Source organism: Engraulis encrasicolus, chromosome 2 (genome assembly GCF_034702125.1).
Source record: "Engraulis encrasicolus isolate BLACKSEA-1 chromosome 2, IST_EnEncr_1.0, whole genome shotgun sequence".
NCBI classification, from domain to species: domain Eukaryota; kingdom Metazoa; phylum Chordata; class Actinopteri; order Clupeiformes; family Engraulidae; genus Engraulis; species Engraulis encrasicolus.
Genome location: NC_085858.1, coordinates 16037783 through 16065728, shown reverse-complemented (window position 1 = coordinate 16065728; position 27946 = coordinate 16037783). Strand labels below are relative to the sequence as shown.

At 43.0% G+C, this 27946-nt stretch overlaps 1 protein-coding gene across 1 annotated transcript in view; it reads left to right on the top strand.

The window, feature by feature from the left end:
- asic2 (acid-sensing (proton-gated) ion channel 2) overlaps positions 1–27946 on the top strand; it is a 536993-nt gene that overhangs the window by 125316 nt on the left and 383731 nt on the right. The gene's annotated exons all lie outside the window — the stretch shown is intronic.

Sequence of the window (27946 nt, the reverse complement as noted above, 5' to 3'; positions counted from 1 at the left end):
ACAGGAGACATGCATGTGGACAGGCAGGCGTGCACACACACACACACACACACACACACACACACACACACACACACACACACACACACACACACACACACACACACACACACACACACACACACACACACACACACACAACTTTAGCTGGGCTCGGGACAAAGTCATCTGAAAAAGGCCCTCAGTCCCATTGATACAAGGTAATGAGGACCCAATTCTGGGCTCCCTCTCTCCCTGGGCCCCGGGACAACTGTCCCCTTTGTCCCCCCCTGTCAGCACCCCTGCACACACACACACACACACACACACACACACACACACACACACACACACACAGAGAGACTTACAGATGTACACACACACAGCAGGAGTGAGAGATAAACACCCCCACCACACACCCCAGAGGAGATATCCTCTCTCCAATAAAGCATCTTGGTGGGAGAGCTGCTCGCTATCAGTTCCCTCCCGACTCTATCAGCCTCTCATAACACACACACACGCGCGCACGCACGCACGCACGCACGCACGCACGCACGCACGCACGCACGCACGCACGCACACACACACACACGCACGCGCACGCGCACGCGCACGCGCACGCGCACGCACACACACACACACACACTCACATGCACGCACGCACACACACATGAACAAACACATGCAAGAATGTACACATGTATACACACACATGCACACACACACACACACACACACACACACACACACACACACACACACACACACACACACACACACACACACACACACACACACACACACAAGGAGTCAGCCAGTCTCCCTTTATGAAAATATTGGCCGAATTGTGATTTAAGAGTAGCAGACCATCTAGCAAACATCTAGCAGGGAGCATCTTAGCAGATGGCTCCTTTCAGCACCTTGGAACAATGCTGGAGACATAACAATCTAATGTATATGGATATAGACAAAATATCGTCGTATGCAAATTCATCTTCATTAGAAATACATTAATTAACATTCATAAATGTAATTAACTTTGTCACTATCAGCGGTAATTGTCAACATCAGCTGTTTTCTGAAGGTGGCTTTTGCTTACATGGTGCTATGTCATTGGAATAGGACATGTTTATTGTTTAAATAAGCATGTTAGCGTTACCACAAAGGATTTCTCACAAACACATTACTGCTTTATCCAGCATCAGCAGATGATTCTGAACACATTCTTAAAATAAGCTTATTAGGTATTCACCGTGCATCTCAGTATCTCACCCAAGTCCATATAACTATTTAATAGACTCGGCTGGAGCCATAAACTATTATGATGTTGCAGTAAAAGGCTTGGGCAGGTACTGTTATGAGAATTTGTCTTCAGGCAAACATTTCTGAATGAAGGGCATGCAGTATAAAGACACAAGAGAGAACAAGGCATTGTGCCAAGACGTGTTTCCATTTCAGTGCATTTAAATTTCAAGTCAGGCTGTGAATGGTTGACTTATGCTAACCCTCCCCAACACCACACACACACACACACACACAGACACAGACACACACACACACACACACACACACACACACACACACACACACACACACACACACACACACACACACACACACACACACACACACACACTTACATATCCTCTCCATTTCTTCGATCCATTGAAAATAGGAATTAGAGTGTTTACAATTGAAGGAATGTGCAGGATCAAAAGCATTTTACTTTCTCCTCTTGCAACAATCAAGCTAGATCATTTTTAAGGCGATGACTTAATCTTGTAATGGGGCATTTTCTTACACTACCTGCTTATATACTACTGGGGACAGCTTTGAACAACACACTTAGAAGACGATTTAGCCAAAGATACACATTTCATCTGATCTGTACTGTGGACAGCTTGTGGCCTGGTTGCCTGCAGACACATGGGCTTTCTTGTCATCTCTTATGCACTTGTCATTTGTCTGACACTGTGGGGATGTGTTTCGTGTGTGTGTGTGTGTGTGTGTGTGTGTGTGTGTGTGTGTGTGTGTGTGTGTGTGTGTGTGTGTGTGCGCTTTGAAAGCGCTTTGATACAACTTCATAGTTGTCATACTTTGCTATATAAATACATGTTGTTGTTTTTGTTGTTGTAGTGCTGGTTAGTGGATAGAGAGGGTTTAAAAGCCTTGTGTTTTAATGGAATTCACTTGTACTGTATGGAGGGTAAATAATTATTCAGGCACTGGGACGCAAACTCCATATTGAGGCAATTTTGGGCCAATCAGGTCTACTGTAATCAGGAGGTTAAAAAAAACTTTGAGTAACGAAAGCTGATATCTTGCATCACACCCTCAATAGCACAGTCATTCCTATCTAGTTGATATCAAACAAAACGGTGCACACGGTCAAAACACTGATCCTTCAGAAACTGCTGATGATCTTAAGATGTGTTTTGGCCAGAAGCAGTGTTGCATTTCTCTGAGCCATTGAGTGGGTGTATCCATTAGTAAAATCAATCATAATGTTATGCATTTGCTTTTCCCAAACCTTGCTGCGTCATTGACTGACACCAACCCAAATTACATTGATTCAGTTCATTGTGTGTCATTCATTTCACCCTAGCATCCTATTCTAGATCCTAGAGTATGACGCAGCTGTGTTCTATTGTTTAGGGAGCTGGTCTATGGATTGAGAGATTGTAGGTTTGAATAGCTTCAGAAAAGTAAGCACAAAGTATGCATATCCCACCTCACTGAGGCTATGTGCAGGACAAAGGCATATCTATCAACACAGAGAGAGTAGAAGTCAGCACAGTGAGGTTTATTTAACAAGGTTTATTTAAAATGGGTAGATACGCTGTATCTCTTAAACTTTCAGTCAGAATTGCAGTCTGAAATTTGAAAGTCTTACCGTAGGAAGAATGAGAATGGGAGAGTAACTAACCACTGCTCTCCTGGGTCCTAGAGCCTATATGAAATGCCCTTCAGCAAGGCATTTTACGCTCCAATGGCACTGACCCTGCACCTAAACAAAAATAGCTAAGTCCCTTTGGATACGTGAGAGCATCAACAAAGTGTAATGTAATAATATTTTCTAAAACCCTGTCTTTTCTCATGGTGTATTGCTTGCATGAATACTCTAACTTACAGTACTTGCCCTTTGTCTCCACTCATGATCTCACTCAATTCACTGTAAACCGTCTTGAGACTGCTCCTGCATGCTCTCCAGGCTGTTAGCAGATGGTGTAATAGACTGGTGCTCAACAATGAAGTGAGCATCACCATGCTGCTGCCAAAACAGCAGTGCCCATGAGCCGTGCAGGAGTTATGCTGCCGAATTAAAGTCTGAAGGATTTCCTGGCAAGCATGTTGGAGTTTCTCTGTGTGTGTGTGTGTGTGTGTGTGTGTGTGTGTGTGTGTGTGTGTGTGTGTGTGTGTGTGTGTGTGTGTGTGTGTGTGTGTGTGTGTGTGTGTGTGTGCATGTGCATGTGCGTGTGTGTGCGCATGTGGACTGACTTTGTCTATTTTGTCTTAAGGCCTGTCCGTACCGTTTCTGACAACATTACCGCGCACTTGTCAATTTTCGCTCACACCTGTACACTTGCAGCCAACTTGTATGTTGCGCACCTAGCAAAGTAGCAATGAATTTAACAGTGGATTCAGTGGTGGATTTGACCAAAAAGGACGTCAGACGCAGCAGGTGGCAGCGGCACACTTTGGAGTGCATAGTGTTTTTGAAAACAAGGGAATCAAATGTTGGCTGAGTAGTGCTGCTGAATGTTGTCTTAAGTCAAGTCAACCTGACTTCTCTGTATGGAAAATCTGTGAGTACCGAGTGGAAAGTAGTGAGGTGCCAAATTAAATGTCTTTGAAGGGAGGTGTACAATGACAGTGTGTGCTTGAAACTGCTGTTGAGATTTAAAAAAAATGTTGATTGCTATTTGCCATCCTTACTTTTTGAGGCGTCAAACATCACAGATGTTTTTTTTCTGAAAACTACAAACAGTCTTTTGCTGTTTAAGTATAAATTCCCTCTCAATTTGAACTCTAGAGTACTCTTGGATCTGCAACTTTAGTGTTTATATCCCGGTTCTTTTTATCACACACTTCAGGGAGATAGACGAACCCCTCCCTCTCTTTTCTTGGTCTCTGTATGATTTTGTCCTCCCACTATCTCTCTCTGTGGCTAATAGAAAAGAAAATAACAGATATCATTTTCTAAGCTTGTGCCCGCTTCTGGCCTTCAATCGTTGAGAGTTAGGCAGTTGACGAGGGCTTTGACCATTATTCCAGAGAGAGTAGAGAGAGAGAGGTTCCATTGGCTCATTGTTTCCGGTTTCTATTATTACAAGGGGGAGGGGGGTGGGGGAAATCCCCCTTTAGGCAGACCTAGGCAGACCTAAGGACTGTTCTATTCAATGCTAGGAGTATTAACTTATGACACGCCCCTTTAGGCAGACCGGACCCTGGTCATGTTAGGTGCCCATAGCAACCTATTACATTGGCATATCTCTATATACTTAAAGAATCTCTGATTATGCCTTGCTGCTCTTTCTGCCTTGCAATCTGTTTTCAACTTTTGGATCGTTGCTTAGCTACAGTGACTTATGTACAGCAGAATAAGTCACTGTATCAAATATCAAAGGTAGAAAAGAAATGAAGAATTCTACTTAGCAACAATAAACAAACTTTGACATTTCCAGTACTGGAGTTATGTGATATTAGCTTCCTGCGATTTTGAGGCGGAAAAAATGCATTCTTTTTTACTCAGTCTTCATCCTTCGTGCTTTCTCCTCCAATGCATTCCTCTCTTGTCTCTCACTCATGGTCTCCTCTTCTCTTTGTCTTTCCCTCTCTCTCTCCTCCACTTGCTCTCTTGTTTCGTCTTCATTCCTTCCTCCATTCCAGTGGCTCTTCTCCTCGCCTGCCCTCCTTCTTTTCTCATGTTCAGGGCCGTTTCAAGGTATTTGGGGGCCTTAGGCAAAGTGGGACATGTATTTGCATTCCTCTCTTCAAAGTAATGGAGCCACCTCCAGAGATATTCTGACAGTAATATCATTGCATTTTTCGATGAATTTAGGGAGTGTTCGCCTCACTAAGCTGGGTGGGGGTGGGGGGTGGGAGATTGCCTTTGGCTTTTAGCTAGGGCCCTACTAGCTAAACTTGGCAAATGCCATGTCTGCTTGCTTGGTTGTGACAGGCCTGTGCGTGCACGTTCTCCCTAACTCTTCCTCGTTCACTCCTTCTCTGTCTCTCTCGCTGTGTCTTTCTCTGTGTCTTAGTCAATGATTTTATTTGACACGTTGGCTGAGAGTGTGTCACAGTGTGTGCCACCCAGTCAAGCAGGTGGCTGAGAGCTCTCGAATCGCAATCAGCCCTGTTGTTTTGAACCATTGTTTGGTTGAAATGAACCCAAACACACAGGGAACATTGACAAACCATTAGCATCATCACGCATCATTTTCCATCTGTATTTATTGACTTTTTTGCTATTAGCAGACAAAAGCCAAGCTGTTCATCCCAAGCAAATATTTATTAAACGCTGCTGATTAATTGGCTTTGGATTAATCAGCCTGTAGCTGCTTTAGCACGTATGGCCACTTTGAGCATTCCCAAGTAAAGGCCTATCAGATGAGTGACGGTATTACACGCTTGCTGCTGTGACTGAATCATCATAGGCGTGGAAAGCCCTTGTGCTGATGAACCTTGTTTGAGGGTAGGCGCAAACACAACACAAGAAGAAAAGTGTCAAGAATGATGTTTCTTCACACTAATCTGCATAATGTGAAAGTATAAAACAAATGCATGTACAAGCACGCACATATCCCCACCACATGCATAACTGCACATGAACACGGTATGCGCACATACACAAGGACACACGCACACATGCACACACTCACGCACATACACGCACATGCACACAGAAAGAAAGCCACTAGAAAGGTCAGAAGTTGATTTCCTGTTCCATATCCTTGCTTGAATGCAGCATTAGCAACACAAATGGCATACTGTGCCATTGCACTACAGCCCATTGAGTTCAGATGAGAGAGCCTTAAACATGTCAAGCCTTACATGTCAAGAGCATCAATATTTCATCAAAGCCTAAATTGCAATCAAAAGGCTTACATGCTTTGAAGTCTATACATCACAGTCACTTTGTCCTTAATGCAGTGTTTCCCAACCAGGGGTACGTGTACCACTAGGGGTACGCGAGCACACTGCAGGGGGTACTTGGAAATATGTAATGTTAACAAATGTATGGAACTTAGTTTCATTGAGATGGAGAAAGCGACATAGAACTTGACTGGGGGGTACTCCTGGCACACCGAAAATGCTTAGGGGGTACACAAGACAAAAAAGGTTGGGAAACACTGCCTTAATGCACGCCATGTCAACTGACTAGTGTGGTCAGTGTTCGACATTGGGAGCTATGGAGAACAGCTATGGAGTGCTATAAGACATAGGTTTGTGTGGGGCACTTGCTCTCTCACTTCCTCTCTTTCTCTCTCTCTCTCTCTCTCTCTCTCTCTCTCTCTCTCTCTCTCTCTCTCAAACACACACTCTCTCTCTCTCTCTCTCTCTCTCTCTCTCTCTCTCTCTCTCTCTCTCCCTTTTACTACGTATGAAGCAGTGTGTGTCTCCTACGGGTATAGACAGTATTATACTGTACGGGTTCCATTTTAAGCTGTGGATGGTTAGCATTCTGCTGGTCTGCATGTATTTGTAAGATGCAAGGCATGTGTACTCATTGTATAAATATGTATAAGATCCTCTTAATATGCACAATGTATACATAATAAAACAACAAAAATACCATACATTTGCATGCATATTATGCGGTGTACAGCAGTGGTGAGTCATTCGATACTCAATTACATAGAGCTGTGCTGACCTTTTGCGTGATCTGAGTGTTGTATTTGTTTATAGCTACTCTCTTAGATGTATGCTTTGTCCCATTTATACTTTCTGAATATCGTCAATGTCGTATTTTAAGAGCAGATGGCCTAATAGGATTGCATAACATCTGGCCTAAAGGTTTACGGTTGAAAATGGGCCTGCTGGATATTTCATATTTACGTTTATTAATGTGCGCTGTCCTTGTATGATAATATGAATGACAAAAGGCAAAATCCCCTCCAGCCTCCTTACCTTCACTATGCATTTCTCTCTTCTCTCTGTTGTCTCTCTGTAGCCCCTATATTGTCTGCCTGCAGGCCTGTACTGGTAATCTGGCATACTGGGCCTTTCCCAGTGGGCTGACAGTCATCAGGGGCCAATGCTTTTGGGTGTTTTTGTACAAGTATTTTCTCTTAGAGAGAGGCTCATGCAAAAGTGCCCAGATTTTGTTTTGATTCCAATCCTGCCTGCCTGCCTGCCATGTGTGTGTAGACAGACTCCCCAGCAGGCTGAAAGAGGAGGCTGTGCCTCCGGTAAAAGGCCCCATGGGTCTCCCTTAGTGCCGGCACAGGAGACCCTAGCATAGGCCCCATGTCTGGGCTCGCTTCACTGGGCACGCACACACTTAGGGGAGAGCCTGTCTGAGGGAGACCCCAGAGCTCCGGTGAACACAGCGAGCTAGAGACGGAGGGGAGAGGTGGTGATGGAGAAAAGAGAGATGACAGATGAAGATGAGAAAGAGAAGGGAGTGCAACAGACACGGATGAAGATGAGAGAGAGAGAGAGCGAGAGAGAGAGAGAGAGAGAGAGAGAGAGAGAGAGAGAGAGAGAGAGGGAGAGGGAAACTAGCACTATTGATCGCAGAGGCAGAGAGCCAACTGCACTATTGTCGTGGGTCAGTCATTATTGCCATGTCGTCAGTCAGCCTACTGTTACTCAATCATATGGGTTTTTCTGTCTTTTCCAAATATTTGTACAATAATATTACCATAGCATACCACTGGATATGCTGGTAGCTTGAAGCGTGGAGGACCGCACTTTCCCACGTCATGTCAGCATCAAACAACTTAAATAGTTTTTAGTGTGCACAAGCTTTGTACATGACCCCCCTTATTGCAATGTTCTTTTACTGGACTGAATTTCTTGAACTAGATAGACTGAAAACATGCTCTCTGTTTGTAAGAATGCTTCTTGGCATGGTATCCTAGTCATGTGGAAGTGCAATATTGGAAGGTATATGTGTGAGGCATGAAAATGTTAATTATTTCTAATGCTCTTGTGAAATGAAAGGCCCTGTATGTATGCCATGACTGCAGCCAATTCCTCATTACTGTGTAATTGCTATGTAGTGCATTTTTTCATTACTGCTTACCACAGTTACATAGTGACATCTAAATGAGTATCTGCAAAAATGGCACTAGTCAGTCACTCTCAACCTTTTATCACAAGTAGGTTGTTCATCAGGATCCAGTATGGCACTCCGTTTGTGGCTCAAACTGACTGTTATGCCAGAGACCCGGTTTCGATTCTGGCCCAATGTTTTTTCCCAAACCTCCCTTGCCTCTCAAACAGTTCTACCCAATTAAGGCAAGACACCCCCCCCCCCCTCGATAAATAAATGAAAGGGTTCAGTTTGGCGATTACGGTAATCCTCTGAAATCTGTCAGATATTCTTTGTGATTTATTTAATTTAGCATTAAGAAGTACTTGACTATTTAAGTCACCAAATCAAGCATATGCCTTCGCTCTGCCTTGGTGCAGAACAATGAAATTCGGAACAGGTTTTTTTTTCAGATTGCAGAGGCCACTGTGCTGTATGCCTCATTAAGGTGCAGAGCTTAAGCTTCAAGTCTCCTGTTTGAAGAGTTAATCGGCCAGGTGTTGTTGGGTTTATAGTGTTAGAATGTTGAAACGGCTAAACACACTGGCAACGCTCAGTAAAAGACATACCGCACATGAGTTTAAGTCTCTTTTATTCAAATGATTACTTTGTGGTGAAAGAAAAATAGGCTACCAATTTTGGACAAAGTGTGTACCATTCAGTCAAGTGTAATCTTAGAGTATTCCACAGCCCGGGGAATGTGAAAAATTACACAGATTGTCCTGCAGACATTTGCCAATTATATTTATTTATTAAATAAATATAGTCTAAAGTATGTATCTCTCTCCCCTCCTCTCTCTCTCTCGCTCTCTCTCACACACGCACACACACTCACACACAATCTTATACATTTGTATTTTGAATGTTATATTATAATGTATACTATCTGTTTTAAATGTTAGAAAAACCTTGAAACGCACCACACACGGCTAGCTACACATTCCCCCTGTCTGTTCCCCTACGTGCTTCAAAGCGTAACTGTGTCACTGAACTCTGTTGCCCTCACTGTTGCCATGGACACAGTCATTAATGAAACACTTAATGCCATGTGGCTTAGCCACTCGTATGCCAACCTTTACGTGCCTCACACAAGAGGGCCATGAGGCACAGCCCTCAAGACAAGACATGCTTGATCCACTGAGGAAGGAACAGTAGAGGACCTGAGGACATGAGGGATGCCTCTGGGAAAAATGTAGTTTCTGTGACTCTTCTGAGTACTCTCTTTGTCCTGGTGCAGATTTTATCAGGCTACAATCGACCAGTGGCTTAGGTGGCATCTGAGTATGTCAGGATGCAACGTTGAATGATCAGGTCTATACACAGACAGGCACACAGCAGCATAGGCGCTCATGAGTGCGTGCTTGTGTACACAGGCACGCACGCACGCACGGACACACGCACACAATGAGCCCATAATGTTTGGTCTCACAGTAATCATGCCTTAAAAGCTGTTGTTGGTCCTTGTGTCTGAGCTATGTTATGACTGACTGAGACATTGACTGCCAAACAGAATCAGGAGCTGATAGACAAGAGTCTTGAGGCATACTAAGTGCAGATGAAAAGACTGGACATCCTGAGGTGAAGGGCAAAACTACACAGTCATAGACACAAAGGCAGGATATCATACACACACACACACACACACACACACACACACACACACACACACACACACACACACACACACACACACACACACACACACACACACACACACACACACACACACACACACACACACACACACACACACACACACACACACAAAGGCAGGCTTTCAGAATAATTCCACTAGCCTAGGACTGAAGGACTCACAGGCTGTCTGGAGTTTCAAGCTGAAGTACATGTTCTTAAATGTGTTGACATACCGAGGTCGGCGGTCTGAATATGTTTACCCTATGGTGGACTTCAAGTGTGTAGTGTTGTGTCACATTAGCATACCATGTTTATCTGTTTGTGCTGGGGAGTGTACGCCACACAAACAGCACAGACGTGAGTGTACACTACGCAAACAGCACAGAGCAGAGGAAATGATTCGAGGACAATGGTAGTTGGCACAAGTCGCTTCTTGCTGAGTGAGCGTGGGCATAATGTGGATATGAACGCTACAGAAAGGGCGGGTGGGGGGGGGGGGGGGGTGTTTATTGATAAAGGAATTCAGGGAGACTGCTTGAGTGTGTGGGCAGGCAGCACCACAGTCTTTCACACACTTTGGTTTTTGTTTCATCTCTTTGTTCTTATTGAAATGCAAAGAAGTTAATGCTGTTGTCGTTGAAAATTAAAAAATAAATAGCTGTGCTATTAATACTGTGCAATATTTTATTCTTCAGCAGTAATTATATTTCTTCTTCTAACTGTTAGATGCACTTAAACATACCAATATTTACATAAATATAATTAATTAAAGATGAATCATTTTGTGCATGATTCCTTGTATACATCCCTGAATGCAAAACAATCTGTTCACTAATATTGTCATTGCACTACTCTAAAATGAATATTTGGCCACATGTGTAGGCTAATGCGTTTCATTGTGTTGTAGTGTAAACATGCCGTCTTAGATATGTAATGTGCATATAAGGAGAAAAGAATGATTGTTTGAATTTACTTACTTACTAAATCTTCTTAAAAACAATGATTTTCCTCAGCATGCTCCTCATCAAAGTCTAAAGTTAATTATTTGTCACATACATAATTATAGTACTGTGTAATTTGTAGTGAAATGTGTTGACCTCATCTCTGTGGATTTCTACCTTTTCAGAAGACAAGGCAGACATTATAAATTAGCAAATGAAGAACCAGACTTTCATGCAAGAGAAACCAATCTGAGCAATTTGTATGGTGATGGGACCCAAATCATGAATGTGACACTTAAAAAAAAGGCTCAGGAAAAGAAATAGGTAAAAATGAAACCTGTATTGTAGTGTCTGGCATGAGTTCCAGAAAGATAATAGAACCCTTTGCTGTTTTTAATTGTGGCTCTCTGCAAATTATCATATTCATAGATCCTGGTCTCCTGCAAATTTCCTATTAGAGAAACTCCATGAATATATTACTCTGAAGGACACAAATTATTTTTTTTAGAAAGTGTTTCAATGTCCAGTTTATAGCGTGACCATAGAGGAGATGACTAACGTTTTTTTGAACCTCAAAAGAAATATTATTTCATCATGTTTAATATGTCAGTTTCTTCCATTTCAATGGTCATATATGCCACAGAGTAAGCAAGTTTGTTGAAAAGATGTCATGTCAGTTTAGAGTAGGTTACACTACATTACACTCCAAAAAATAATTAGATGAGCATTGATTCTCCAGAGTAGTAGCATATAGACGCGCTTGCCATATAGACATGAACCACCAAGGTAATAGTATAGCTCTTTAAAGAAGCATTGAATGCAGAAACACCACATAGTATAGCTCATTATGATCTAAGGGTTTGAATAAGGATTTATAATTAGGCGTACTTTTCACAGAATGTACGGTAAAGGCTCAACTCAACAGTCTCCAACCCGCCAAAGACTATTGAAGCACAATCCACTTTTGAGAGAGTATAAGATATGCCATATTGTGGTCTAATGACAGATTTTTCTAGTTCCATAATGAGTTCCATGTGGTCATTAGTCCTAATGACTCTGTAAAAGAGAGACAGTGAGATGTCCTCCAGAATCAGTGTATGTGATGTTTTAAAGAAGTATGGAAGGTTTATGTAGCCGGCCCATGTGTGTGTGTGTGTGTGTGTGTGTGTGTGTGTGTGTGTGTGTGTGTGTGTGTGTGTGTGTGTGTGTGTGTGTGTGTGTGTGTGTGTGTGTGTGTGTGTGTGTGTGTGTGTGTGTGTTGTGTGTGTGTGTGTGTGTGTCTGTGTGTGTGTGTGTGTGTGTGTGTGTGTGTGTGTGTGTTCGGTGTGTATGTGCATGTGAGAGAGCGAGATAGCGAGAGAGAGCTAGAGCACAGCTATATATCCTGATAAACAGTCTCTTCTTTATTTGAACACAAGTAAGGAGCCAATCGTGATTTATTGGCCTATCTCTGTTTCACCACTATTCTATTTTCTAAGTCTCCATAATGATTCCCCTGTGTCTATGACTGAGCTCATTCTCCTTAAAGGGGTGGAGGACCGAAGAGAGAAAGAGGACAGGTGAAAAAGGTAGAGTGAGAGAGAGAGAGAGAGAGAGAGGGAGAGTTAGAGAGAGAGAGAGAGAGAGAGAGAGAGAGAGAGAGAGAGAGAGAGGGAGAGTTAGAGAGAGGGAGTTAGGTAGAGTTAGAGAGAGTTAGAGAGAGGGAGAGTTAGAGAGGGAGGAGTGGAAGGCGTAAGTGACCGTGATAGACTGTTAAGCAGTTCCTAAAATGTCTAGAGACATCGCTTCTGCATAAATAAGCAGGGGTGGAGCTATAGGGAGGGCGGGCAGGGCACTTGCCCCTGGGCCCAGGGCCCTCCTGTATTGGTGGTGGGGGCCCTAGTGTGAGCTTGGCAAGCTGTATAGGGGGCCTATAAGTGTCTTGCCCTGGGGCCCTGTGTGCAGTTGTTCCGCCACTGTAAATAAGCTTAAGACTTACATAAATACTGCAGCATTATTGTGATCATCAGCAAAATCCTATTTGGACCTTCTGTACCATTCCCAAGTGTCTTCCCAGGATTTGGTCTGTTGATTTGTCGAATGACTCTGTCAGCTCAGCACCGATAATCAATATTAATAATCACCATGATGGCATATTCCATTATCGTGCTTGATCATAAACCGTTTGGGTACTCGCTCAATTTTATCTCAGTGGAACATTTAATAAGAGACCTGCACACATCATTACCTGTTCAATTGTTTGGGATTCACCATGAAAGGGCTCTGAGAATTTATTATTGGCTAAGACAAGACCGTTTCATAACCAAACACTTCAATTCAGCTCAGCTCATACATACTGTACTGCTGAAAGCCTGCTCCATTACTGCAGGGCGTTTAGACAATAATCTATTCAGACATTCTAATCAAGCATCTCTAAGTGAATTGGGCAGGCAGTAGCATTCTAAAAGGGATGAATCTTCTTGGATGAAATTCTTCTAAAATGCATAATTCTTGCATCACTCTTAAACAATAGCATGTGGCCATTGTTGGCCAAGAGGGCAAGGGATCTCTTCTGCCAAAGGTTCACAAGATCTTATATTTTTCTATATATCTACTATCTTATATATTTTTGGAAACCTTCACTCACTGTCTCATATATTCATGTTCAGTTCAGCTTGGTCTGCTTGATGATAAATGGTTGTCCTTGGTGCGCCTACCCAAAGCTTTTCAAACATTCTCACATGACACGCCCTGATGGTCATATGGCCAATTCGCGTTGGTGACTTTTTCGCTTTTTAAATCATCCAAGGATCTGGATCAATCTGAATGATCTTTTATCTTCCATTTTGTTGAATATTTCACTTTCTAAGATTATCAGTTGATTTTGCTCTCTCCTCTACTCCTTTTTTGTTTTGATATGACTAGAGCTGTAGACAAAGGTGGGCCTGGGTGGGCTTGGGTGAATTTGGTTTGGCGTGTAACTACGGTACCAACCAATCAGTTCTCTCCTTTGTCTGACAGACTATTGAAGCAGTTAAAATAAATAGTAAAGAAAGATATAAACCCTTAACCACCCTTAAATATGACGGCAATTCTGAAATCTTGTCGTCATGACGACTACCTGTTTTAGCAATCTGGGCATGCTGTTTGAAAGAGATAGCAGTGTGTATTTCGAATGGAATTAATCAATGTGGTTGGAGCCAAGTAACTTTCCAACACTGAGCAGGGATGATATACTGTAACTGCATCAATGTGTAATGGTGCTTAAAAACTTAATGCCAGAAATGTACAACTGCTTTCCAAAGCTAAACGGTTTGACTGAAATAACAAATATCCTGTCAGCCAGTAAGACAGTCCCAAATCACCAAAAGTAATTTTCTATATCTAACGATGTATTCACTTTGGAGAAAAAATAACAACTTTTTTCTCCATGTGACTGCATCAAACTAATGCATATCACAACATGACAGAAGGTGTGATGGCAGATACTCCCTGCTGGCTTTTCCATATGCCTCCTTTTTGGCCCCATCTCTTACCACACCATGTGCTGCACTCTACATTCAACAGTTGGTCCCCGCGGCTCATGCTTTCCCTCTCCCCCAAGAGCTTTGCCCAACAGAGTAATTATGTCCTTGTGGTAATAAATAATATTGCTCCTAGATTTAGTGGAATACAATACAATACAATACTTAACATTTTCATCTGTGGAAGATATTCTTAGCTGTAGGACAATGAGAGAGTAGGGATGGTGGCTCGGCTGAGACTGGTGCATATACTTTTTTCAGCAAAATTGTGGACACAAGGACAAATTCATGTTCTTTTTAAAAAATGTGCAAGTGTGGTGTACGTTTAAACACAGACTCAGGTACATCTTCACAAGCAACAGTCAGGTAAATGAAGTGCCAACAAAGTGACAGAACACTCTGACACACACACTCACACACGCATCATGCAGGTGACAGGTGTGTGGTTAGTGTTAACCATAGTGTCTGTAACTGTGATATTTCAAGATTTGAGCAAAATAACTAGTTTTGTGAGTTTTATGAATTGTTGGAATAATCATTTTTTAAGTTTTTAAATCAAACCTTCGAATATATACATCTGTGCTAAAATCTTTGCTTTCATTTGATTTTCAAACTCTTTGTTTCTCTCTCTAAAAGGGTGAGCATTTGAGTATTTTAGTTACGGCTGTCAGGCTCAATATATGGTTTGTGCACGTTACAAGTGCAGTGTGTGCGTGTGCATGTGCATGTGTTTGTGTGTGCGTGCGTGTGTGTGTGTGTGTGTGTGTGTGTGTGTGTGTGTGTGTGTGTGTGTGTGTGTGTGTGTGTGTGTGTGCGTGCGTGTGTGTGTGTGTGCGTGCGTGCATGCGCGTGTGTGTGTCTGCCTACCTGCCTTCATGTGTGTGTGTTTGTGTGTGTGTGCGTGCTTGCATGCGTGTGTGTGTAGTGTGCTGGCACATAGTACCCACGTAGCTATGCCTTTACAGGTCAAGTCCTGTTATGAAAGGCTGTAGGGCGTAATTCCTCCGTGAGCTGTGTTGTCATGCCCTCCAGCACACCCCCCTTAATGGAATCGCTTACGTATGACACCAGCGGAGAGGAGAGAGCGGATATAAGGCTCAAACATATGAGAAAGAACCTGTGAGGCTGGTGCAGTGGAATATATCAAAACGACAAAAAACTAAAACAAGAAAAATATAGCAAGGGTAAAACAAATCTGAATGTTTATACTGTGGGAGCAATTATTTGCCAATGTATCTTTCTGCTCTATATGTTTTTAATGCCATTGATTTAATCTGTAAAATCTGCCTCTTCCACTGTACTGTGATAAAAATAAAAATGCAATAACTACACCAGGGATTTTAGACTAAAGTAAACCTTGATTTTCATGAAACTACTTAAATCTCTTCTAAATTTCTTCCGTTTCCATGCTCGCAAAGTTACTTCACTTTTGTGCTGTCGCACAGTAAAGATCTGTTCCCTGTCGACTAGAAGTATTGAGGCTGTGAACGTACAGAATACAGTATAAGTGTAGGAGGAAAAATTGTAGCGAGACTATTTAAACTGCATGGTTTGTTTCAGCTCTCAATCTCCAGCCAACTAAACCTCCAACCTCCCGCTGGTATTAGCTGGGGATGCATGGAGATCTCTTAGTGATCCCAATCAAAGACAGACGGCAGGGGAGCTGTCCTGATCTCTGTGCTCCTGCTATCTCACTCCTCTACAAACCCCTCCATGCTTTCCGTCTTGACATCCTTACGGTGGGGCTACACTGGATGCCTTGAGTCTTAAGTCACTGGATCCATTAAGACTTAAAAATAAGCTTCCACTATATGAGATGGAACCGCTTACACCATACGGAGGCACAGCGAAAATTCTGAAAAAAAAAAAAAATAGCCCATTCTTTTCAATATATGTTTTACACAGCTTAGACTTAATGTAATGTAACGCTCCAGAGTGACATATAGCCAGATCCAGAATCTGGTATGTGGCATCAGCAGAAGGATCACAGTAATGGTGCCATCTGACGGAGAAACTCTGACATCACCCAAAAAACTCAAACAAAAGAGATGTTAAAAATATTAATACTTATTGAATCATTCTGCCTACAAATCTCCTCCCAACCACATCCTCCTTGATGCACTGGAACCAGAGCCATCTAATATCAGAGTTACGCCACTCCCATAGACCTCTATGGACCAATCTTTCCACAGCAATGGCGGCTCTCATGGAGCCTCACAGAGCGTTAACATGGAAATCCCCATTGACTTTAGTTCTATTAGAAGTTACTTAGTTCCAGGAGGTGTCCGTAGAACACAGAAAATGTGGTAAAGGTAATGTAATTTGTTTGTACTTAATCTTTGTTTGGTATGTGATGGTTCTGTGTTAGTTTCCAACGAACAGAAGTTTACTGTTAAGAAACATTTTAATCTACGCGAATCACATCACCAACCGACTTCCTGGTCCCCGGTTTGCGCAACTCTGTTATTAGATGGCTCTGAATTGAACAATCCTCAGTCAAACTCTACTCTCACCAGCCACACCCACATTCCCACCCACACAGCTCCATCATCAGGGAACTGAGGGTGTACGGTAGATGGGGCCCTGGGAATCACCACCCAGCTGACGGTGGGTGGAGTAACATGCAGCTCAGCTGGAGGCATCTGAGGGCCCGACCCTCCCCAACCAGCTGGTGCTTGATGAGGCTCGCCCCCCCCCACCGTGAGCGATAACGCCTGGGCGCAGTGGGGGAAAACTCATTGGAGCCTTATACACTGTAGGGGTTGGCTCATGGGCAACAGTTCCTGCAATTACTTAGCAGAACCAAGCTAGACCAAGGGGGATGTGTGTGTGTGGGAAAGTACATCAAAGACAGCCAGGGAAGGTAGGGAGTGTGTTTTACATGCAGCCCAGGTAGGGGGTTCACAGGGTGGCTGCAGGAGTCTGGGTTTTATGTTTTCATATGCAGCAACAGCAAAAGAAATGTCTTGCCTTTCGTTTTAGTGGGATACACTACACTATTGGACTTGAGAAAGCTTCACAGAAGTGCACATGACTGGTTTGACCTTTCATACTGCTTTGAAGTCTACTCCACCAAAAATGTCAGGCCTGGTATGTGGTTTAAAGGTGCTTCGTGAACCGTTTGGTACAGTGGTTGGCTGAAAATAAAAAAAAATCTTTTGAACACCTCTCAATCCAACATATGGTACACTACCCTGAAGGATTATTGACACAGCCAGAGTCTAACTTGTCTCACAGAATTTGGCTTGAAGGGAGACTTCCTCAAAAGTATCTCATGACCTTGCCTACAGAGCTCTTATTTTTGTCCACGGCTAACCTTTTTTTTATGCCACTGTCTCCATCTCAAAAATATCAGACTCAGCAGCGGATCAGAGACTTATCTTTTTGATAATGCTAAATCCAGTCAAACGATTACTATCCACCCTCATCCTTGACGTTGACCAGGGGGCCAGGAACACAGACATGAGCATTAATGAAAAACTCGGTCAGCTCTTTCCAGGTTAACATGCAGCCTGAGCAGCCTTCATAACAGCATGCCCAGATCTGAAGCATGTAGTGTGCTGTACGCCTCTGGTGCAAGTCAGCACATTGCTAATAATGTTTGTAGCATAGCTCCTGTGAGATGTAACAGGGTTCTGGGCACCGAAAGCCAAACTATCAGCTCTTTAGAAAAGTGAGATCAGTGATGGGATGAAAGGCATACAGTATGGGGTTGTGGTTAAAAAAAAAGAAATATTATTAATTTTTTAAACGGGGAAGGATTGCCAAATGACCCGGGCCAGAACCGATCCTGGGTCGCTGGTGTAGCAGTGCAGCCCTCAGCCGTTTGAGCTATGGCTGGGCCGGTGTTTTTAAAGTTATGTTTTTTGTTAATAATCCCTGCTATACTGTACGGCAGGGGTTCCCAACCTTTTCCAACGTGGGGCCCACTCGAAATTGTCACAAATGTTCAGGGCCCACTTCTGACCCAATAAAGAATAAAACTCAAATAAATCAATAGCAACACACACCAAAATATGATTATAATTTATATAAAATGATTTCAAGGCCCACTTGGAATACCTTCAGGGCCCACCAGTGGGCTGCGGCCCATAGGTTGAAAATCACTGCTGTACGGTATCTAATATACAATGATAGTATATAATGAAGTACCTGTCATTTGTAACGTGGCATGCCCTAACATATTATATTTTCTACTGTAAAGAAGAATATACTTTTTTATTGCTTTAAATCTATTGTTGATAATGACTCTATTTCTTACTTAAATGGTAATTAGGAGTGATACAGCAAGTGGGTGGCTTTGAAAATCGCTGTTTACTTTGTCCCTTTCTTTGGGGCATATGTAGTGTCCATGGGGATTCCGTTGTTTGCAGGCTTGTTACGGTGCTGTTTGGTCCTTTCAATCTAAAATGTTTTGATTTACCGTTTTCCTAGTAGACTTTCCATCCCTGCTGAAAACCTCTCATCTTGGAGCTGGGGTCGGGCGGAGGTGGAGGTGATCTGAAACATTTTGAGACTTAATGATGTCTTTTTGACTTCATGGACATGGACATGTGGTCACGTTTACGCCCCCACACATAGATATGATCACACATTTACTCTGAGGGGGTGCTTTTGATGTATGCTGTGTGTGTGTGTGTGTGTGTGTGTGTGTGTGTGTGTGTGTGTGTGTGTGTGTGTGTGTGTGTGTGTGAGAGTGTGAGAGAGAGAGAGAGAGAGAGAGAGAGAGAGAGAGAGAGAGAGAGAGAGAGAGAGTTTATCAGTGTGTGCAGGGTCTCTATGTGTGTGCATGGCTATCTGGGTTTGTGTGTGTCTGCGTCAATATGTGTGTTTGTGTTTGTGTTCATGCATTGACCCGTGAAAAGCCGTGGTCATGTTTTTTTCTTGATCTAACAGACGATGAGATCAGAGAGAGTAAGAGTCTGGGGGCCTGTCTGCTGTTTTCCCCGCCAGGCTTTGCAGCCTGTGTGGTGGTGGTGGTGGATGTCTGTCTGTATAATGTGTGGAGGAGCTTGTGCGGTTAGCCATTCACAGTGAATGGCAGGGGTTTCTCGTGCTCATTAGCATGCTAGCCCATGCTATTGTCCAGACACAGACCTCGTCTCATTAAATCCTACCCATTATTTTGTGTTTGTTACATGGTCACACCTTGTTCATTGTCTCTGTCTGTCTGGCCCACCTGTGTGCGTGTGTGTGTGTGTGTGTGTGTGTGTGTGTGTGTGTGTGCGCCCGTGCGTGCACGTGTGCGTGCGTGTGGTCATTTGAGCTTGAACCTGGCTCGCAACATGATTGCATGTGTCGGTGTGTTTAAAGGTCAGCAGGCATTGGAAGCGGATCACTGGGTCTGACAGGAGTTCCCTGAAGACGCAGCGTCAAACCGCTTCCGGACTAGGGTGGCCATCGGTCCGTTTTTACGACCTGTTCACGACGTCCGTGTGTCCCTCTCTTTGTCTTTCCTTTCCTCCTAGCCTTTTGCTTATGGCCTCGAGATGCGAGGCAACGTCATTGACGCAAACTAGACCTTGACAGTCGGTCGCGTTTCCGATATCTGCGGCCTCCATGTTAGCCCAGATATAGCCTAACCCCAGCTATAACCCCATTCGCCCAGCGAATTAACTGTATTGCTGTCGCCTTATGTCGGGGAAATCTCCGTGCAATAGCCCTATATGAAGTTCATTAACTGAGTGTGTGAAAGTTAAATAAGGTAACTGTATTATTGTCTACTGTCTGTTTCCTATTTTTTCCTGCACTGGTGGCAACGCATAGGCCTAGTGCAACTAAGTGTGTCCGCTAAATGCCTTTACAATGATACGAGGGTTCTCACAACTTTACAAACAGGGCAAAGAAACGTCTTTCTGCACGGGCGCTGTCTGTATTTTGAGCTCGTGTTGTTGGTTATCCAGCGTCTGCATGAAAAAAAAAGGTTGACAGAAGCAGTTTGCCTCCCTTAAAACACCGCTGATAAACATAGGCCTACTTCTGACCAACTTTGAGTAAAGTAAATCAAATTCATTGTTGGCAATTAGGCCTACGAATGCATGACTACCCAAAATATTTTAAAAAAATATGAAATAGCCTACACAGACAACAACGGAAGGATTTGTCTATCGTATTAACCTGCCGTCTCTGATAGCCTACAATAGGCCTATTAAGTTAGTGGTACTGATGACTCCTTTATCGGAGTGAGGTAATGAAATGCGAAAATCCTTCCCCCCAAAAATATTGTTTTACAAGTAAAACTGTTGTTGGCAGCTGAGTTAGTCGAGGTAAGATGGCAGCGCTGTTCCCTGATTTCTGCCTACAGTTTAGAATGCCAACTTCACTGTTTTCTCCACGGAGGCGGGGATTCGGCAAGTCGAAGCAATGGGTGCGCGCGAGGACGCTAGGTTAGAAAGTTAAGGGGCGGGGTTGTCCGGCCGAAGTCCGGACAGCTGGTCACCCTATTCCGGACATGCTGCTTTTGTGTCCGAGCAACAGTGGATGAGCCATTGCACAAGCAAGAGGCCCACAAGGCAGTTGGTAAAAGTCAGAAGCGATTGATAAGGAAGAGATGGTTCATAACAAGTTCCTTCTGGAATCAATATGATAATCATATGTTTGCCATACCTCTTTTGGAGACTAGTTCAGGATCAGAATGAATGGAGTCCAATGGGAAAGTCACGCCCATTTAGGAGGCTGGCATTGATCCCAATATGTTGCATTGGTGACACATAGTAATGGAAGTCTTTGTAAAAGTGCCCTGTGCCATGGTCTCTGGAGCCTGTGGCTAAGCCACCTTTCTGGTTTTGTGACGCTGTTGTAGGTTAAGGAATAGTAGGTATCAGCTCACTTGCGCTATTCACAGAAATGTCTTTTACAGTTTTTTTTCCCCGATTGTTTGCACACAATTTCTGCTACTTGATGTTCTGAAAACATCTCACCCATTTACCAAACCCCTTAACCAATTCATCTGAGCAACAAGCACAAATATGTAATACAAGAAATCACTCTCATTTGATTAGCATATTTTCCATTAGTTAGCTCAACTTTTTCAATGTCAGAAAAATATGTAAAATCTACTTGTTGCCACACAATTGTGTGCTCTCAGTCTAAAAACAACACATCAATAGTTACATCATAAACACACCATCTGTAGTAAGTGGAACACTGAAGAAAACATAGTGTATTTTAACTTAATATGATTATGGTGTTTTATTATGCACATTAGGGTCGAAATGGTTCTTATTATGGCAATTGAAATTATGACTTTTGTGTGTCATTTGACAAAAAAATGGCTTATTAGAAGAGAGTATATTGTTTTGAGTAAAGACGTCCATTTTGCAGAAGTGAGGGGCTTTGCTCATTGTGTGTGAGTTTTTGGATTTGTGTGTGGAGTTTTGTGAAACTTTGCACTGTAAGGCAACTCTATGTTGTTTTCAATCTAAGGGTAATGTTTCCAAAGTGGTTCGAACCTGCAATGTGGTGAAAGTACCTATACTTTGCCACCTGCTTTGCGGCTCTCTTTGGGCACAAGATGAGTCAAGATGAATGGACCCATGGGATAATCTATCTTGCTTCTGTTCGGTGTAGAGGAAAGAGGAAAGCTGTGTATTGTGTATAGTTTTGAAGTTTGGTCACGTAACAAGACAGACTCAACTTCATGTGTTTATTTCACAAGCAACTTTGTCTGAAAAGTGTTTTTTGTGTGTATGCCCAGGAGACTCGCATTTCAGAACAATCACACATATCCAAAACAGCAAGAGGTACCTGTTATATGACAGACAAAAACTGCAGAAGAGCACAATGGCATGGTTTCCCCCTCTGAAGTACTTGAATACACAGGAGTGGAGGAAAATAGCGAGTTTCAGGAAGGAAAACATGGGGTGAAGATACACACAGAGCAGTCGATTGGTTACAATGTTGTCAGTGGAGAAATTGGGGAGGAAGAGTGCGCACAGCACATCTGGTTTTGTGCTGTGATGTGTTTGCTTTTTTGAAAACAGATGCAGTCCAGATGGCAGGTTTGATATACACTATGCATGGACTAATTTAAAGCATGCGTGCCCCTCAGTACCAGTTTGGCTTGTCTTGCCCTTAGTAAACAAACTTTCATTTTCCAAACCTTTCTATTATCACTTCCCACCACACATCTGCTATGCCATTTATGTAGTTTGTTACAGCCACCCAGAAAATTTCCCTTGTTTTAATCATTATAAAAAATAACTGCCTTGTTTTTTAAATAACTGTTTGGACTAGTGTCTTATCTGAATAGACAGGCTCGGTTGCTTCTCTGTGGTTTGTAATTAGGGAGCTGATTGATGCAGTAGGAAAAGTAGGTGTGCTTGCATGTGTGCATTCGCACATGTGTGTGCGTGTATGTGTATGTGTATGTGTATGTGTATGTGTATGTGTACGTGTATGCAGGACTCTAAATTAACTTTTTTCATCACCAGCCAAAATAGCTATTAGATACTAATCTTACTGGCAAAACACACACTTACTAATTGGTCAATGTGGCTAGTAAGTTGGTCTCTTACCAGCCAAATTGAAATTTCACCAGCATTTGGACAGTTGGCAGGTGTTTAGAGCTCTGTGTGTATGTGTATGTGTATGCGTCTGTGTCTGTGTCTGTGTCTGTGTTTGTGTTTGTTACTGGTATAGATATTACGTTAGAGTACCTAAGTGTGTGTGTCTTTAGGATCTGTCATCTGATTACCTTTTCCGAATTTTTTGGATTTTGCAACCTTAGCTTATTTTTTTGGACCAATTTAAATGCAATCAAAATGTGTGTGTGCGCGTGCACGTGTGCGTGCGCGTGTGCATGTTTGTGTGTGTGTGTGTGTGTGTGTGTGTGTGTGTGTGTGTGTGTGTGTTTCTGTACCAAGAATTGCCAAGTTTAAGGACACTATCTGCTTGCTGATGTCTAATTATTTCTGTCCTCTTTTGATGGCTTGTTATTGTTCAGTTTTATCAACTACTATTCTGTTGTTTATTCCTTTCAGTTAGCCTCGTAAGAGAGATTACATGTTTTATTATGGAGGTAGCAGATACTGGGCAGTCAACATAAATTGACACACTGTGTGTGTGTGTCTGTGTCTGTGTGTGTGTGCTTTCTCTTGAGTCGTACGTTTGTACTCTGGTTTGGTTACTGTACATTAATCACATGACCCCTGTTGAGTTCCTTAACCGGATTCTACAGTGCAAGCGTCTGCATCTTGCATCTTGGGAAATCACCCGTGCTCTACAGCACATAAATGAATTCAGTAATGTTTCTGATGAACTCTCCACACCTCATTAAGGTGATCGAAGCCATTACAATTATATGGTTGATGATTCATGTTGCACAGTTGGGTATGCAAGCACTGTGTAGCTTAACGTAAAGCCCTACGATTTCCTAACAACAGGACTGCACTGTACATAGTTTATTGCCAAGGCCAGATTATGTATTAAAGTGGCCATGCGTGGACACAAAAATGGTCTTCTGCCCCTTGTTGCATATTCTCATAGTTTTGTAAAGGTTTGCTTTAAAATGTTTGATTTGACCATTTCTGGATAAATTTGGTATTGCTACATTACCCTAGTTAGGTATCGCATACATTGGAATAGCATGTTGGCAATACGTTTGGCATGCTTTGGAATGACTTGTTAATGTGAGTACATTGTATGCTAACTCGTAGATTGTGTGTACTCCATATTTAAACACATTTTCCGCTGGACATAGAACATGTTTGTTCTTTTAGGGCTCCTGTCCAGCTTGGCACAGACCCTGTTGGCCCACACTCTGGCTGAGTCCCTGTTTATTGGTCCGCTTCTGTGATGAAGTTAAACCAGCGTTTTACTATTGTGTCTGGGCATCGGGCGAGGAAAGTCTTGCAGAGTGATTGCAGAGTGGTGGTTGAATCCTCAATAAGGTGCTAAAGCTCTGTCAAGCCCACTTGTATTGTTGATTATACAGTACAATTGCATCACGTATTGATGCAAAAAAAACCTCGCTGGGATATCAATCTCTTATATGGGTCATTTTTAAAATCACAGTCAGTAACAGACTTTCCATTACCAATAAATGACTCTCTCATTTCCCCCACTCTCTCTGTCTTTCTGTCTTTTATGTTTTCCTCTCTTTTTCTGTCTCTGTTCCTCCCTCTTTATCACCCAATGTGCACATTCACACGCACACACACACACGCACACACACACACACACATACACACACACGCGCACACGCACACGCACACGCACACGCACACGCACACGCACACGCACACGCACACGCACACGCACACGCACACACACAGCCTAAAAGATTACAGGTGTAAATATTTATGCAGAGCAGTCATATAATTTAATTGTGATGGGGATGTTACACTTTTTTTTCATGGTATCTCTGTTTTTCAAAGCTTAGTCAAGGGAGACTGTTAAGCCTTCAGTGACAAGAATTACTTCTTTGTTATTCAAATATTTAGGTGAAAAAAAAGAACAAATCAAATTAAAAAAGTTGAAATATTTTCAGCATGTGGTTGCACCCTCCTGCGGAAACAAGGTGTGATTTGCATTAAGGTACTTTAGGAACTGTTAAACAAATTCAGAGCTCCTTGTAAAGTTGGCATTTGGTCCAAGATTTGTCCTTGAGAAAAACAACAGTTACATACGTTTAGTGTGTAGTGTGTGTGTGTGTGTGTGTGTGTGTGTGTGTGTGTGTGTGTGTGTGTGTGTGTGTGTGTGTGTGTGTGTGTGTGTGTGTGTGTGTGTGTGTGTGTGTGTGTGTGTGTTAGGAAGGCAAAGAGAGATTGTTTTCTTCAGCAGGTGTAACATTTCTGTGAATTCCACACAAGCTAATCTGACACTCAAACATGAAATATGCATGAGAGAGAGAGAGAGAGAGAGAGAGAGAGAGAGAGAGAGAGAGAGAGAGAGAGAGAGAGAGAGAGACGGAGACGGAGACGGAGGGTGGGAGAGAGATGGAAACTGAGAAGTGCTTATTGATTGTTCGACATGATTGCTGTTTTAGACTGGGAGACAGCTGGGCTCTGATGAATGCCGATTGTGTGTGTGATTACGGAAGTGTGTCTGTGTTTGGCTTACAGAAGTGTGTGTGTGTGTGTGTGTGTGTGTGTGTGTGTGTGTGTGTGTGTGTGTGTGTGTGTGTGTGTGTGTGTGTGTGTGTGTGTGTGTGTGTGTGTGTGTGTGTGTGTGTGTGTGTGTAGGGGATTAGGATTGTTTTCTCAATAATTCATGAAATGTGTCTGGCTGATGAGGGAATAATGTGCCCATTGTATAGTGTGTGTGTGTGTGTGTGTGTGTGTGTGTGTGTGTGTGTGTGTGTGTGTGTGTGTGTGTGTGTGTGTGTGTGTGTGTGTGTGTGTGTGTGTGTGTGTGTGTGTGTGTGTGTGTGTGTACTCACTCATCCTATTCCATCTATAGGAGCTCATTTTTCCATCCCAGCTGGTATGTGAGTGCCTGTACTAATGTGTATATACAGTATGTGTGCATGATGATGTATACATAAATGCTCTTTGCCAGACCATGACATCGTACAAAAGGAACATATCACCCAGTGACAGCATCAGACAATTTTCTCCATCTGATTGGCTGTGTACCTTAGGATTGCTTATGAAACAGTATTATTTCCTCCGTTTTATATGCATATCTATGTATTTATGAGCATTTTTGGATATTTGAGCTTTTTTAGCCTACTGCAATCTTGTGAAACAGATTTGTCATTAAGGTCCGTTACGCCATATTTAGTCAAATAACCCTTTCTTGCTACTTCTTTTGTCACCTTGCAGAAGAAAGGGATAGAAGTGCATCTGTATCTTTGCCTAGCGTCTGTAGTTTACACAATTTCTTGTTGGGCAAATAGCGCACACAGGAGTTGAATGATTTACTAAATCTGTAGGCCTACATATTGATGAAAACAGCAAAAAAAAAAAAAACAATGCAGGCCGCACAGACTATTCCAAAAGATTTGGAATTTGGGGCATCATCACCTTTCTGGTTCTGTACCCTTTCAGAATATGTGACCAAGCAAATCTCCAAGCAAACACATGCATGTGGCTGGTGTGGTCTGAAAGAAACCAGACCCACTCTGCTCAATGTGAATTAAATGCACTGTGATGAGCTACACAGTTATCTTTCATCTGTGGAATCATACCATGGGAAAGAAAAAACAGGAAATTAGAATCCGTTTGAAAACATCCTGCAAGGTCGTTAATAATGGCCACGGCGGTAGTAGTGCATGAAAGAGCAGTTTGCTGCTTTTTCTCATCAAATACTGCTTTGAAATTTATGTTAAAAACGCCTCCGTTACTGCGCAGAGCAGATGAGAAGAAAATTCCTCGCTAGCCATTTCTGGTGAGCCAGTATTTCCACATCTAAAGTGTATTACTTTTAGAACACTCAGGGCTGCCTGCATGCTTTATCATGAAAAGAAATGAAAAAAAAATGCCTCCACCCAAGCTCTGTTGAATCCAGACCATGTCACTTAGGGACTTCAGTGCATGGCCAGCAGCTTGGCGATAAAGATCAGATTCACTGGCGTGTTCATTTCTTCCTCAGGGACCAGTGGAGTGTGGTAAGACTAGGAGGCTGGTGGAGAACCCGCTGGAGTGCTAGAGGGCTGATATTTAAGGTTCAGTGAGGATATTGTAATGTAATGGATATTATACAAGCTCCCCTGTTGCGTGTGTGTGTGTGTGTGTGTGTGTGTGTGTGTGTGTGTGTGTGTGTGTGTGTGTGTGTGTGTGTGTGTGTGTGTGTGTGTGTGTGTGTGTGCGTGCGTGCGTGCACACGCTTTGTGTGTGTATGCGTTTGTGTGCGCATGCGTGTGTGTGTGTGTGTCTGAGAGGAGGGAGCACGTTTCTTTCTTTTACATCAATGTATCCTAATGCTGATACTCTCTGCCCAGTCTTTCTAGCCGCACGCACGCACACACGCACACACGCACACACGCACACACACGCTGGTTTGGCCCTGTTATGAGCTGTCATAATACAAGCCTCATTATTTCGTTTTTGTAAAGATATGTGAAAAACACCTCCCCTGTGAAATACTTAAAAGCCTACTTTGTCATCCAATAAAGCACTTTTGAACTTTGCAATTTTAGAGAAACAGAGAGAGAGAGAGAGAGAGCGTGAAAGAGAAGTGGTCAGAGTGAGGGATGGTGCTCTCAGTTCTCTTCCCCTCTCCTCTCCCTCTTGTGCCTCATTACCTCCTCCTCTCTCCTCTGACCCTCCTCTCTCGTTCTCTTTCTAGTTACCGGGTCTCGTTTCCTTCTCTGCTGTCCCATCGCTCCCATTGCTTTCTAATTTCCTCCTCCTGTCAATCTGGCATCCAGATTTATGCTGTAATTTAGCCCTAGACGAGGCCCTTTTGGAGTCAATAGCACAGATGTGAAGTTGAGCATCTCTCTTCGCGCCCTCGGAGAGATGCTGTTGCCAAGTATAACTGTGTGGTCATTGCTGTTTGTGTGAGCGTGTGTGCGTGCGCGCGCACGCGCGCGCGCGCGTGTGTGTGTGCGTTTGTGCGTGTGTGCGTGCGCGCGTGTGTGCGTGCGTGTGCGCGCGCGCGCGTGTGTGCGTGTGTGTGTGTGTGTGCGTGTGTGTGTGTGTGTGTGTCTGTATGGCAGATGTGTAATTTATCATCTGTGG